General features: G+C 42.2%; 1 long non-coding RNA gene across 1 annotated transcript in view; it reads left to right on the top strand.

The window, feature by feature from the left end:
* LOC121096978 overlaps positions 1–13736 on the top strand; it is a 124125-nt gene that overhangs the window by 48138 nt on the left and 62251 nt on the right. The window contains exon 5 of the long non-coding RNA XR_005830729.1: positions 8724–8871. This is a non-coding gene — a long non-coding RNA (uncharacterized LOC121096978). The remainder of the gene's footprint in view (positions 1–8723; positions 8872–13736) is intronic.

The following is a 13736-nucleotide window of genomic DNA, read 5'->3' as shown; positions in this document are numbered from 1 at the left end:
TGCTTGCCACAGCATATCAGATAGGTACAGAAGGGATGAATGGAGAGGTACCTATCTGGTCACGGCTTCCCCATCAGGTTCAGCGTATAGGGGAAAAGGCAACGCCTCTGTGTGAAGTGTAACCTTCACGAGGCTTTGGCCTTGTATATTGAATAATGGGATGATAGCAGATGTGGCAGGAAACATTCAGGCTTATTTGCTCCTACAAATGAAACAGCTCTAACGGGGTGGGGGGCGTGGGGGGGAAGCCTTAACAGAATTAGCTAAAAAAAAAATGTGTCAGACAAAATTGTTCTTTGAATGCATTATAAGAGCTTACTGTTTTGCAGTGAGAAAAGACAGTCAGGTGTTGATAGCATGTAGGAGGCAAGAGCTGTTATTAGTGAGTGGGAAGAAACACATTGAGTGTGGTGTGGGAGTAGGGCAGATGGGAATGAATCTAGAGGCTCTTTTGGAATTACTCATATTATGAATCATCTTCTTACAAACCTACTCTCAAAACCTCCGGTGCAGAACCCCGTCATCCTCCAAGGTCCCACAATATTGCCATGCTGAGCATGGCATTGAGAAGGGTGTTGAGTCAGCTTTGTGTGCAATAGCAGTATGAGATGTTCAGTGAGGAGTTCAAGTAACTACTTCAGCCAGGTAGGTTGTGACTGTGGTGCTTAACAACATGGTTTAGTGATGGACTTGGCAGTGCTGGGTTAATGGTTGGACTTGGTGATACTAAAGGTCTTTTCCAACCTAAATAATTCTGTGATTCTGTGATTAATTCAAGCCCTCTGTGGGATGAAAAAAATGGTAGTATATTGTTATCAAGGTAGTTAGGAGTGTCCATGCAGAACCATTAATGGAATAATTTCCACCCTCATCCGCTTGTGAATGCAACAGCTTTGTTGCCAAGAGTCTAGCTGTGCATAATACTTGGTGGGAGCTATATAAGCATGTCCGAATGGTTGAAAGTGTGCCTGAGAATGTCTAATGAGAGAGCTCTTCCTTGGACTTGACATATACATTGTGTGCTCTGACTGGAGACATACGGTGATGGCGTTATAAATCTGATCCTGTCCCTGCAGACCATGGTTTTGCCTATACCATCTTTTGAGAGGCAGTGCAAGCTGTCTGTCCAGGCTCCAAACCACCACAAAATGAAGAAGGCAACAACAGATGGACTTAATCCAGCAAGTTTGGTACTGGAGGTGTAGGCTTACTCAGACTTACGCAAACGTGAGCATGCCACAATCTGGGAGTGCAAGCGCTGTGAAAAGTGCAGAGCTGCTAAAAATGCCTCCAACCATTCGGTGACAAGGTGACAGCTCAGCAGCTTGGAAGAAACAGCAGCAGCAGGACTTCTCCAGGACTCTCTGACCTCCAGGGCTGTACTGGGTGTTCATACACTGAAGGCTTCTAATGTTTTATCGCTGAGGCACAGGGTCCTAGCTTGTGGTGAGGACCTCTTGAATTGCCCTTCTGGCAGTATCTGTTACCAATTGCCACCTTAACCTGCCACGACACAATAGGAAAATTTCAGAAGGAAACCTCCTTAGAGGGGTCTCTAGGGCAGGTTTATGACTTCAGCAAGTATACTGTGGTTTTTGTGCTCAGCTGTGTCTTGTAACACCCTTAGCAATCTGGAGAAAATAGTAGAAGCTATGAGGATGTTCTCCCTTTTCCTGACCTCTTCAGGAAGAGCACTAAGTCACTGGGTTAATGCCTGACTTCTGCCACATTAGGGCTGCACTGGGCCAGCTCCAGCCTCCCTTTAGATATTAAAGGTAGGCACATTCTTGGTGAACATAAAATACTGACAGAAGCAGATTGATAGAGAGCTGAACACAATGAAGCCTGTTCTCTGGGCTTGTCACAAATCCATTAACTTGTTCACTAATGGATTCTAATTCTGAACTTTTCTGATTGTATTCTGAAAGAGAGGAATATATAATTTTACCAGACTATTGCTTGCAACTAAACACCTTCCTTTTTGTTGCCTTTATTAGTTGCTGAATGTTCTTGTAGCTATATTTTTACTTCTGCTTTGTCTACTAATCTAGTTTACCCCCAAAGGACTCAAGAAGATTTATTTTACAAATTCACACTTGAACTTCCTAGCACGAAGCAGTGGTTTTGCTCTCAGGTTTTAGGAGTAGTGATGAAAGGTATTTCCCACAACACTTGTGAAGTTTAAATGAAAATGAGTCTCTGCATTAAATTTTTATTGCACTTCATATGTAGTATTAAATTTCTTGGATACTCTTTCTGAGGCTTATTATGGTAGGATTGTTTGGTATTTCCTGACCTTTGTCATCAGTTTTGACTCAGATACACACATGTATGTAATGTTTATCTATATACATGGATGGGTAGCTAGCTCGCTAAATATTAATATATTTATAGTTTGCTTCTTGGCAATTGTTGTCCTATCTGAATAGTAACGGGAAAAAAGGAAAAGAAAGATAACAGGAAAATAAATTTTCATTTTCAAACTATCAGGTGGCTGAGAAGTGGGGACAAGACAGAGGAGGCAGAAAGTAAGGAAGAAAGGAATCAGTGAATAGTCATAACATACAGGTGAAAACATAGGTCTTAAAAAAAACAGTAAAAGCTGTAGATTTCTTCTGTGTTTTTCTGAAGCCCTGAAACAATTTGAAATATGAAAAACAGGCTAATTAAGAGCATTATATTGATTGGCCTCAATTTTCTTTCTTTCTTTGTTTTCAATCCAGCCTCTCTCATTATAACCTTTTAAAATAAATAAATAAAATTTCTATCTCTATAAATATCTGAAAGAGTGATTCTTATATAATAGCCCTTTCTTGCAGCAAAATTTATCATTGTAACAATACTGTAGTAGTTTTGCTGGCAGAATCACAGCCAATCAAAGCTATTTCAATAATGGAACATTTCATGGTTTTGGAAATTAAATGTGTAACCATGGCACTGAAATGTCTCTTAAATCATATTTGGAGATGTATTTTTCACCAAATGATTTGCACATTATCTCATTCCATCTGAATTTTTTTTTCATCAAAATTACACCATTGATTTTTTTCCTTTTTTGTTTCTGCGGCAATTTTGCAATACAACTTCCCATCTGCTTTCATTTTTTTGTAAGTTTGATCATGTTTGTTCAAGAAGCAGATCTAAACCTTATTTTATCATGAGGCATAATTTAACAGCTGAGTAATGGTCAACCTGTAAATAACTAGCATGCTAAATTGAAGGAGTGAGAAATACTGTTATCAAAATTAGTAGCTGTGCTAGTTTCAATACATAAGAAAGTGGTGAATGCAGTGATTGTTCCAAGGTCTGGGATCAGCTCAGGGACCTGTGAATCCTCAGGAATTTCATCTATTGAAGAACCGTGGGAACCAGGCATTTTTGAGTAAGAAAGGGTAGAAATCTGCAGGTATTTGTTCTCTATACACATATGGATTCTCTCCTGAGATGCTCACATGCACCTGGGAGCTGATTTGGTATTGAAGTAACATGCAATGTCATCTTTGCTATCAACCATATCTGTCTTCTGTTTAGGGGAACCTCATAATGTTTGTTAGTAGACCTCTTTGGACAGTTGGAAGGAAAGGTGAAATGGAAACTGGAAAACACAGAGAAAATAAAAATATGGAAAGAAGATAAAATACACGTCTGTGGCATTCTAACTTGTAGACTTAGGTGGAACATCTTTTCGTTGGAGAACAGTGTGTTAGTAAAATCAGTGTTCGCAAAGCATTCACATGAATATATAGCTTTGAACAAAAAATTGAATGAGGAAATTAAGTAAATTATCAACTTGGTTTTCTTGTTTTGGTCATGAGAAAATGTTTTTTCAACTTCATAACTTTTGTCTATATGAATTTTAATAAATTTTGTGTAAATATAAAAATACATGAATATAATGTGCATTTTAGTAACATTCTCAAAATGAAGTGACAAAAAATAAACAGAACAATTAGTGATTATCAAGATGTATGGATTCCTTTAGCCATATGTCCCATCCATGAGAATGCCAGTAGCTTGGGTGCAATTTGGGGTCCAGGCACACTCAAGGTAATTCCCGCTGGAAAGTAGGTGCAGAAACACTAGGCAGTGTTGTTGTGAGTTGGTTTTGTGAAAATGGTCCAGGTATATCAGAAGAGCAGCCGGGTTGTTTATTAGTTTGGGTGCAGGTTCACCAGCATGCAGGACTTCTGGGCTGGTGCATCCACAGGCTGCTGTGTGAAATCAGGTAGACTCACTGCCAAGGGTCACTGCCAGTGTGGAGGTTTCCTTGCCTTTGGTGTAAGGTTTTGAATGCTATTCCAGGGCACTAGCCTAGTGATGGGGTTGTTGGCTGCTCTTGGGGCATGATTCCTCTGATCAGAAATTCTGTGTTGTACCCAAAAAAATGTTCCAAAGTTAGTGTGTATGTTCCTGCCAAAAGCTTTGTTTTCAACTAATTGACATTTTCTTTTGAAAAACAACTTTGTCAGAAAATGACCAACCAGCTCTGGTTTCACACCCTCTGATCTGTCATCTTTGATCTGCTTAATGAAATCAGGGTTCCAGTAGTACTTGCTGCTGGGCTTTTAAAAATCTCTTAAGCTGCCTTCTGCTTTCGTCTAGATTTCTTTCTTACTCGACTCATCTGCAGCTATTTTTCTCTCCTTAGGGAGAACCCTGATCCTTTTTCAGTCTCTTTCACAGAAGCTGCCTGCTGGTTTTCTGGCTTTTCTCTCTGCTCTTTTTCACCAGAAGTGCCCGTAACTAGAATGTAAGGGGAAAAAAAGCATCCAAACCTATTTTCAAACTCAAATCAGGATTTAGGAAAGGTTCAGATCATGATTTCTTATGAGAGCTGGATCTGGTTCCTGAATCCTCTGTCTGGTTGGTGCATGCAGTACTGTCTGCAAACCAGTACTTGCAGGTAATTTAGCAACCAAACCACTCATCAGTCTGACTTGTCCCAAGCTAGATTTTGCTAATTGTGATTCTGACTTTTTTGGGGTGGACTAACTTATCCTGGATTTAAAATCAATAAAAAATTAGTAACTTTTACCCTGGTTGTCACAGCATCCTATTGGCCTAAATAACCAAGTTTTTGTATTCTAGACTTTGATGTTTAGAACTGTCAAAGTTAACTTCTTTATATGGTATTTCATATAGAAAACTAATAACAACACATTACAGGTAAGGCAAATATAAGGATAGTTCTGGATGTGATATGCTTCAGTGAATAAGAGCATATGCAAATCTACTTGCTTTGATACAGTAGATTGCAAGAACACTTTACACATATCTTTTTCAATGTGCCCATAAGTTACACAGGGAAAAAAATCCCAATCTAACTAAAACTGGCAACTGTTCAGAAACCACAACTATTCAGTGTATTGCCTGACCATTTTTAAAACGTATTTTGCACTTTTGGTAGATGTTGTAATGCATTCAGCACAGTGTGAAGTCTTGGCATAGATGCTGGGTTCTAAAATAAGATGAGCTCTGCCTTTTAAAAAAGAAAAGTTTGTCTGTGAAATACCTTTGCTATTAAGGGTCTTTGGGAAGGGGAGCAGGAAATGGTGATGATGCTGCCAAAAGCGAGAAAATGGAATTATTTTGAATTTTAATAAATAATCACAGCAATGGACAAAGCCCTTCTTAGTGAACACTGGGTTGGCAGAATTTTATCCTCTTTGTGTGTTAGTCTGCTTCCCCAGATAGCTCTGAATGGTCAAACATACTCTTGGTTTGTGCATATGAAGGTGGCATTTGCTTCGGTAGAGTGGGCAGAGGTCTGACCCACAACATGCTGTGTTTCTGAGTTTGGTTCCTCCTCATCAGCTGCACATCAGCAGCTCCTTTCATGGGGACTGGGCTAGCCAGTGGCCAGGGGAGGACTTCAGAAATGCTGGGAAGTTAGCTGACTCTGTCAGACCCCTTTCAGTGAGCACAGATCCAGATAAAGGTGCAGAGCACCAGAGGCTCTGGCTGACAGCAGTGGGATTTGCTCACCTTGAGCAGGCCTGCAGCCTTGCTCTTGGAATCAGGTATGGAAATATGATCAGCATGGTTGTCCTTGTATGGGTAACACCTGAGAGGTGCTGTGCAATGTACTTGCCCCCTGTCTTTAATGTCTGTCACGGAATGTAAAAGCTACGCAGATGCTAAACATTGGTAAGGTTGAGTAGGTATTAGGAAATAGAAAGGAAAGGGGGGTTATTTATGCCCATGCAAAACCAATAATGAGCTCCGTATAGGTGAAATTCTTGCTGTAGCAGTGTGAAGAAAATATTTGAGTACAAATGAAGTGCACTGAGCAATTTGACATTGAGACCTGAGAATTCTTTCCAGCTCATGTCAAGTTGGAGATCTGTGGCTCACTCCCAGGTTCTGCTACGATGTGTTTTGTCTATTTGGTTTAGTTGTCTTTGTGGAGCCTGTGGAACATCTCCAGCCTCTCTAGAGAAATGAGAAATCAGGCAAAGTAGAGCAGGGCCTTTACTGAAGCTCTTGGGCAACTGCCCTCCAGACTCTGCCAGTACTGCAGCTTAGGAGGAGCAGGTGGGAATTTTATAGCCGCAATGTGAGGTACTGGTTCTTACTGGTGCACACTGCAGTTGCTGTTACAGTATTGTTTCACACAAGGAAAAATAAGTGTTAGCCCTGCTCTGTTTTAGATGTAAAATATAGTACTCCTAGAGCGACTCCCCTGAGGAAGAGAGGGAATCTGGAGAGTAGCTGTAATGTCTTCTGCAACAGAAGAGACTAGTTGCACCAAGTAACTTGGCGTCAGCACTTACTGTGCTGAGAATAACGTGGTTAGTGAAATCAGTGCTAAAATGAGGGCAGAGTGACAGGGCATCTTTATTCTCTTATAGTCAGCACTGACCCTCAGATTCTTTTTGGCTTAAAGTAGTCTTTCTATTACGTGTCATGCAAACAAAACAAAATGAGAAAATATAATCAATGACATAAAACACTGCAGCCCTTTCTAACTTTTTCTTTATTTTTCTCTATATTTTGGCTTCTTCTTAAGTCAAGTTGCAGATGGCTGGTGTAAGAAAGCTTTCTCACGCTGAGTGCTGACCACATTTGTACTTAGACCACACTGCTTCCAGCGGTCCTAAAGGGCCTCGTGAGTCCCCTGATCTCACTGCAGCATGCACTGGGTCTGGCTGGCTGCGTGTGGGGAGCATATGTCCTCCTTAACGTGGCATGTGTTGTAGCTGTAATGACTGCTATTCCTGTCCATCCTGGGCAGTGCCATGTTTTGTGCACTCCTGCTGTGCTTCATAGTGTTCTCCTCATTAATATGTTTTGACCCTGTTACCTGTGTTGTCTCCTTCAGTGTATGTTCTCTCACGTGTGCTCCATCTTGATTACAAGTGCAGGGCTAACTAGGAGCCAGCAAACTTTACAGTGCACCTTTGACACATGAGTCAAATTGTGGTGGGGAAGGGGGGTGTTGCACCACTGGTGTATTGTGCTGAGTCCCTGTTTCTCCTGCAGTGTGCCGCCGCTTGTGCATCTGTGTCATGGATCGGAATAAAGCCCTCTTGGCTTAAATTGCTTTGTTCATTAGGGCTCCAGGGAGATGTTTTGTGGCCCTGGAAGCTTGTCTCATGTGTTTCCCTTGCAAGTGCTGTCCCTCTCTCACAGGGTATGCCTCTGAAGTCCTTCCAGCTGCTGGCTGCACCTTCTGAAGTGTCCTGCTGGGAAGCTGCAACCCCATTCCTGGGTAGCATGGCAGGCAGCAGCCGTTGCTACTTCAGGAGCTCAGGAATATTGTCCTCCTTTGGCACACCCCCCGGGGCTGTGCTATGGCTTGGTGTTTGTGCTTGGAGGCAGGACTGGCTCCGGATATCTAGCCAGATAATGGCTGCCTGCGGTATGGAAAGATGTCGGTGCTTCAAAGGGGGTGAATTGCGGCCCTTGAATGTATTAAGTGTTGCAGCGAGGGTGGAGGTGCCCTGATGCATGGCTGTACAACAGGGGGAACGTTTGCTTCTGCCGCCATTGCTGTCTGTGGGTAAGTGATATCTGACAGGAGCCCTGAGGCCTGGCCGGGAGCGCACCCCAGGGCCGCCGGCCGGGCTGCCAGTGCTCCATGCACTCCCAAGGGCACTGAGCTGAGGCTGGCCCCTGCCCAGGTGTAGTAGGGAGGGGAAGAGGGCTCCATCTGGCCTCTTCTTTGTCTTGTGTACCCCTGGGAAAGGAAAGCATGATTTAGCTCCAAAGCATTAAACAAAAACCCCTGAAAGACTATCCCTCCAGAATTGTCTAACCCTTTATGGCTTAATATAAGCATGCCTGAGGATTGATGAGGAAAGGATGTTGCTCCTGTTGGTAATTACAAGTTTGCTCCATTCAGTGTTTTCTATTCTATTTATTCCATTTCAGCATTTCGACTTTGTCTTAGGTGTGTGCAAATGCTTTCTGCTGTGTCAGGAGCTTTGCTTAGCTATTCATGTGCTCAAACCCTTGGTAAGGTAGTTAGTTATCCTCTCAGGCAGATCAAAGACATATGTTTGGTCGTTTGGAATACGTAAGCAGGAAGAAAGAATTCTCTTAAGAGTGATGACATGGTATAACTGCTAAGTAACAAATACAGTTATGTACATATATGTGCATGTCCCCCTTATAGTCACTGTTGCCAATGACACAGAAATACATAACAATTGAAATCTTCTAGTTAATTGCAGTGGCTGTCAGTCAACCTGTCTTGCCAATGACATTTTTTTCTATTTCAGTGATCAGCTGCCTTCTATTCAAGGGAAGAGCTTCTGCCAACAGAGGGAGAATATACAAGTTTCATTTTAAGAAACAACATTTTGACCTGGGTGATGAAACTAAAATGGAGACTTCTTCCCTCTCCACACAAAACTAAGGGCACAAGAGGTAACTGATGATTACTGAGACTCATTCAAAACTCTGTATTTCAGGCACAATATAAAGCATGTGATGTATTCGATATAGAATAGGAAATGCGGTGAGATGCAGGTGCTCTGTTTATTTGTAGATTGCAATGCGTGGATAGATAAATAAGTTTCCATTTAGGAACAGACATTTTTGCTTACTGGAGTGTTTAGAATTCAGACAAAGAAATGTCATTCAAACAGCAGTGGGTCTGCAGGAGCAGGATTGTGATATATGCTGCAGATAACATTCAGTGGTGCAGAGACAAGTTTACTCTTTGCAGTGTAGGGCTCTACAGAGCTGCAAAGGAGCTAGCTTTGGATCAAAGCAGTATAATGCAGAGCAGGCCTGAGCTCATTAGCCTGGGCATAATGCCATGCTAATATATCTATACTACTCCCAGGACCCAAGCTAATGGCTCAGCATGGTGCTATGCTGGGTACTCACACCAGCTGGTGCAGGGATTTCTGCATTGTATAGTGTAGACATGCCATAAGTTTTTCACACCAGCTCTGTAAGCAAAGAAAAACGAATTAAGGGCAAGATATAGTCCAAGACTTTGAAAAGCAGCAATGTTTAAATTTGGGTTCCCGGATCCTTGTTCATAGCCTTTCGGAGGAGTCCAGTGTAAACATTATGGAAGTCAGGGACACTTTTTGCATTGCCTGCCACAGGCTTTGGATCAAACTCAAGAACTCAAAAGTCCAAAGTACCTAGTAATTTCTACTGATGTGATTTTTCAACACCATTTAATTGTATCTCTGGAAAACAGGCTTGCTGAGCTAGTCAGTCAGCTGCTGTGCTGCCTTTTGAACTTACCAGGACCGAAAAGTGATTCCCAAGCTTCTACCTTTGTTCAGGGAATGTTTATATGCAACATAAAAATAATAGCCTGTTCTCCCTCCCTCAAAAACAAGGAACAAGTCATACATGAACAAGAATTAGATGGGCTAGTTGTTATTATTTAATAATGATCTAACTGCCCATCTCTGGCTGAAGCTTTTTTTTTTCTTTGGAAAAAAAAAAAAAAAGAAGCGAGGGCTAATGTCTGAGTCATATTTTTATTGCTGTTTTCACTGGCTTGATTATCTGCATCAACTTGCTATTACTAAGGCTATAACTGTAGATGCCAAAAAAACCAGAAAAGCGACAGTTCACAATGTAATTGTGGCCCAGATGGAATTGGGAATTACTGGAAATCACAGAATGGAACCCACTGTCATAACCAGAAGACCCTTAGATTGCTCAGTGAAGAAGAGCACAGGCCCAGCAGTCAGTGCACTGTTAACTCCCAACACAGGAGTTAGTGTTAGCCAGCTGACATACATAGGAAATGCAAAATCTTCCAGTGGGAGTTCTGCACGAGAACTACAAGTTCTGGCCTAAGAAGAGCCTGAGATAGGCAGTTTACGTATTATTTCAGAAAATACCGTACAAACTGTAGAACTCCAGTACAAGACATTATTATCACTGCGTGACAGTAATAAAAGGCTTATAATTTCCAGTTGAAATATAAATTGTTCTAAAATGTAATCTGTAGGGATTGAAAGAATGAGTGAGGGGCCAGAAGTGTGAGGGTCAGAACTGAGTAGGGCTGTCCGTCATGGAGAGAGGCATTAGGTACCTTTTCTTTGCTAAAACTCATGGCATTTAAATTTTTTAAATGTTACTGAACACCCTCAGGAGATAGTTAAGAAATTAAATACTTACTATGCCAGTTTTACAGCTGAGGAAACTGAGGGACAGAGATTTTCCTAAGTAACTTGTGTCTCACAGGAATTCTAGACTGGGATCGCTGTGTATGTGGTAACACCTCAGTACTTCTCTTCCCTGTCATCAATGTCATTGATAGTGTAGTGAATAAAACCACACTAGAAATCAAGGTTGGTGTATCCCTGATTCTCACTCCTCTCACTCCAACAGTAGTATACTTGACTTTAATACCTGCTTTTTTATTCCTTGGAAATTATGGCATGCTCTTGTGCTTTGAACTAAATGAGAACATCTAGTAGTATAATATACAGTGATAGAAAATGAAAAACATCAAATTAACAGATGTATTTTCCAATAGGATTCCTATGACTTTAGAAACATGGAAGGTACATTTCTCTTAGAAAAGTCAGTTCTGTAACACTGTTAATGACTGAAGCAGGATCTGTGGAAATATTACCTGCTACAGAACTTTATGAGGGCCTAAGGTCAGATCCCTCTTGGGAAATGGTAATAAATGGTAGCTCAGCTGCTATGTTCTAAAAATATTCATCAGAAAAAACTGTTACCTACCCAACAAAGATTAGAGGCTTCTGTGGCACAGATGGGAGCATGCAACTGTCTGATTTAACACATGATTAAGTATATGCCAGTACCCAGAAACCTGTAGTCTTAAAATGAAGATCCTGCAGCATCAACAAAATTGTATTTCCAATCTAAACAGAGAGCTGTAAACTGTCGTTGTAATAGCAGTAAATGCTAGTGCTCTAATGTGCCCCAAAAATTGCTGGGACATGTGCTATGGGACTATAATAAGAATTATTGAGTATGGGAAGATGTTTTCATCAAAATAGTATTCACAATAAGTATTAATCTTCCATGTGATCCTAAACTACATTTCTGATGCAACCTTGATGATGACTCTGTAGTGCTTTGGAGCTTGTAAAAAGTTCTTATTGAGCATAATATTTTTAAAAATACCTTTGTTTTTTCAGAGTATAAACTGGTTGGAATCATAGAATGGTTTGGGTTGGAAGGGACCTTAAAGTTCATCCATTCCCAGCCCCCCTGCCATGGGCAGGGACACCTTCCACCAGACCAGGTTGCTCCCAGCCCCGTCCAGCCTGGCCTTGGGCACTGCCAGGGATGGGGCACCCACAGCTGCTCTGGGTGACCTGTGTCAGTGTCTCACCACCCTCACAGGAAAGAATTTCCTCCTAATATCTAATCTCGATCTACCCTCTTTCAGTTTAAAGGCACTCTCCCTTGTCCTGTCACTCCATGCCCTTGTCAGAAGTCCCTCCCCAGCTTTCCTGCGGGCCCCTTTAGGCACTGGGAGGCTGCCATAAGGTCTCCCCGGAGCCTTCTCTTCTCCAGGCTGAACAGCCCCGACTCTCTCAGCCTGTCTTCCTAGGAGAGGTGCTCCAGCCTCTGATCATCTTCGTGGCCTCCTCTGGACTCACTCCAACAGGCCCATGTCCTTGTTACGTTGGGGGCCCCAGAGCTGAAGGCAGCACTGCAGGGGGGTCTCACGAGAGCAGAGTAGAGGGGGAGAATCCCCTCCCTCAACCTGCTGGCCACGCTTCTTGCGATGCAGCCCAGGATACAGTTGACTTTCTGGGCTGCAAGCGCACATTACTAGATCGTGTTGAACTTCTTGTCAACCAACACTCCCAGATCTTTCTCCTCAGGGCTGCTCTCAATCCATTCTCTGCCCAGCCTGTGTCTGTGCTTGGGATTGCCCCGATCCATGTGCAGGACCTTGCACTTGGTCTTGTTGAACTTCATGAGGTTTGCACAAGCCCACCTTTCAAGCCTTGTCAAGGTCCCTCTGGATGGCACTTGGAGAAGGAAGTTATCATCAGCGTATTCCAGGAACCTGCTTTTGATCATCCTGAGTTTTGCCCCAAAATACAGATCTGTTGGCACCAAGTACTTTTGGCAAAACTTTTGGTAAAACATTTTTGGAGGATTTTGAAAACAATCTGTGGTCTATTGCACTTTTTGAATTTAAAAGTTTGTTTTCAATTTTTCATTTCAACTTGAGCATTTTATTTCAGCTTTTCCATTTCATTTCATTTCCTTAATGCTTTATTTAGTTTCCCACTTGCAGGAGTTTGTGGTGGGACTTGCGGGGGAAGGGCACTCCTGCCCTAATTTTTTTTTCATCGGTTTGAAAATCACTTGGTGTTGTTTCATATGGGCCAGCAAATCTCTGGAGCTGTATGATTTAAAGCAGCTTCTCTTTGCCACTGCGTTTGCCTGTTAGAAGGTGTGTTGAGGGCAGAGCAAAGCTGTTAGGTTCTTTGGAAAAAGCAGTTTAAGGAATGAATTTACAGCTTTTTCAGTTTCAACAGACAATCTTGTGGTGTCCTTTTTCTCAAATATCCGTTACTTTTTTGTGTATGCTGACTGATGACTGCTCTTTCCAAAGGCAAGAATGGATTGCAGAGTTTGCCATGTGCCCAGGCAGTCTACCATCTATGAAGCTGTTTGTAACACAAAATGACATCTCGTAAAGCCATAGTTAACCCAGAAAAGAAAATGCAATGTGTCTGCTGCTGCTGCCCCTTCAAGAAGCAACATTGGCTTATTGGTCACAGAGTCTGAATCTGAAGAGTTTTGACTAGCTGGCGGTGATGGCCATGGTGTGCCAAGGCTGTAAAGAGTGGTTGTGTTGTTCAAATGCACTAGGCAAAGCTGAGCACTGTTTGCCAGTTCTGGCGCTGTGGACAGGCTGCTTAGGGGCAGTCCTTCAGTGCCCTGGAGGTGCACGTGACTTTTGACAAATCCCATGCAGCGGCCTTCTTTCATCTGAAAGGCCCACATGCCCTACTCTCTTGCTGTGTGTGACAAGACACCCAGCAGCAGAGACCTGGGGGCTTGGCTAGCGAAGGGCAGAAAGAGGAGGATCTGTTGCTGGGAAAGGGAGAATGACTTCTTTGCCTCATGCTTCTACCTCTTAGCTTGGCTAAGTATTATGTAAATAGTTACTTCTTTTGCTCTTTAATAGCTTTGTTTAATAGTAAGAGTTTTGTTTATTGCTAACAGAAGATGTGTTGCTGGTATGACATTGGATAAGCAAGCACCTTTGGAAAGGACACATGCCTTTTTCCCTTCTGTTTAATTCTAAACAA

The sequence above is a fragment of the Falco naumanni genome, chromosome 13, assembly GCF_017639655.2.
Source record: "Falco naumanni isolate bFalNau1 chromosome 13, bFalNau1.pat, whole genome shotgun sequence".
Taxonomy (NCBI): Eukaryota; Metazoa; Chordata; class Aves; order Falconiformes; family Falconidae; genus Falco; species Falco naumanni.
The sequence above is the reverse complement of the archived record's forward strand: the minus strand, read 5'-3'. Positions and strand labels throughout refer to the sequence as shown.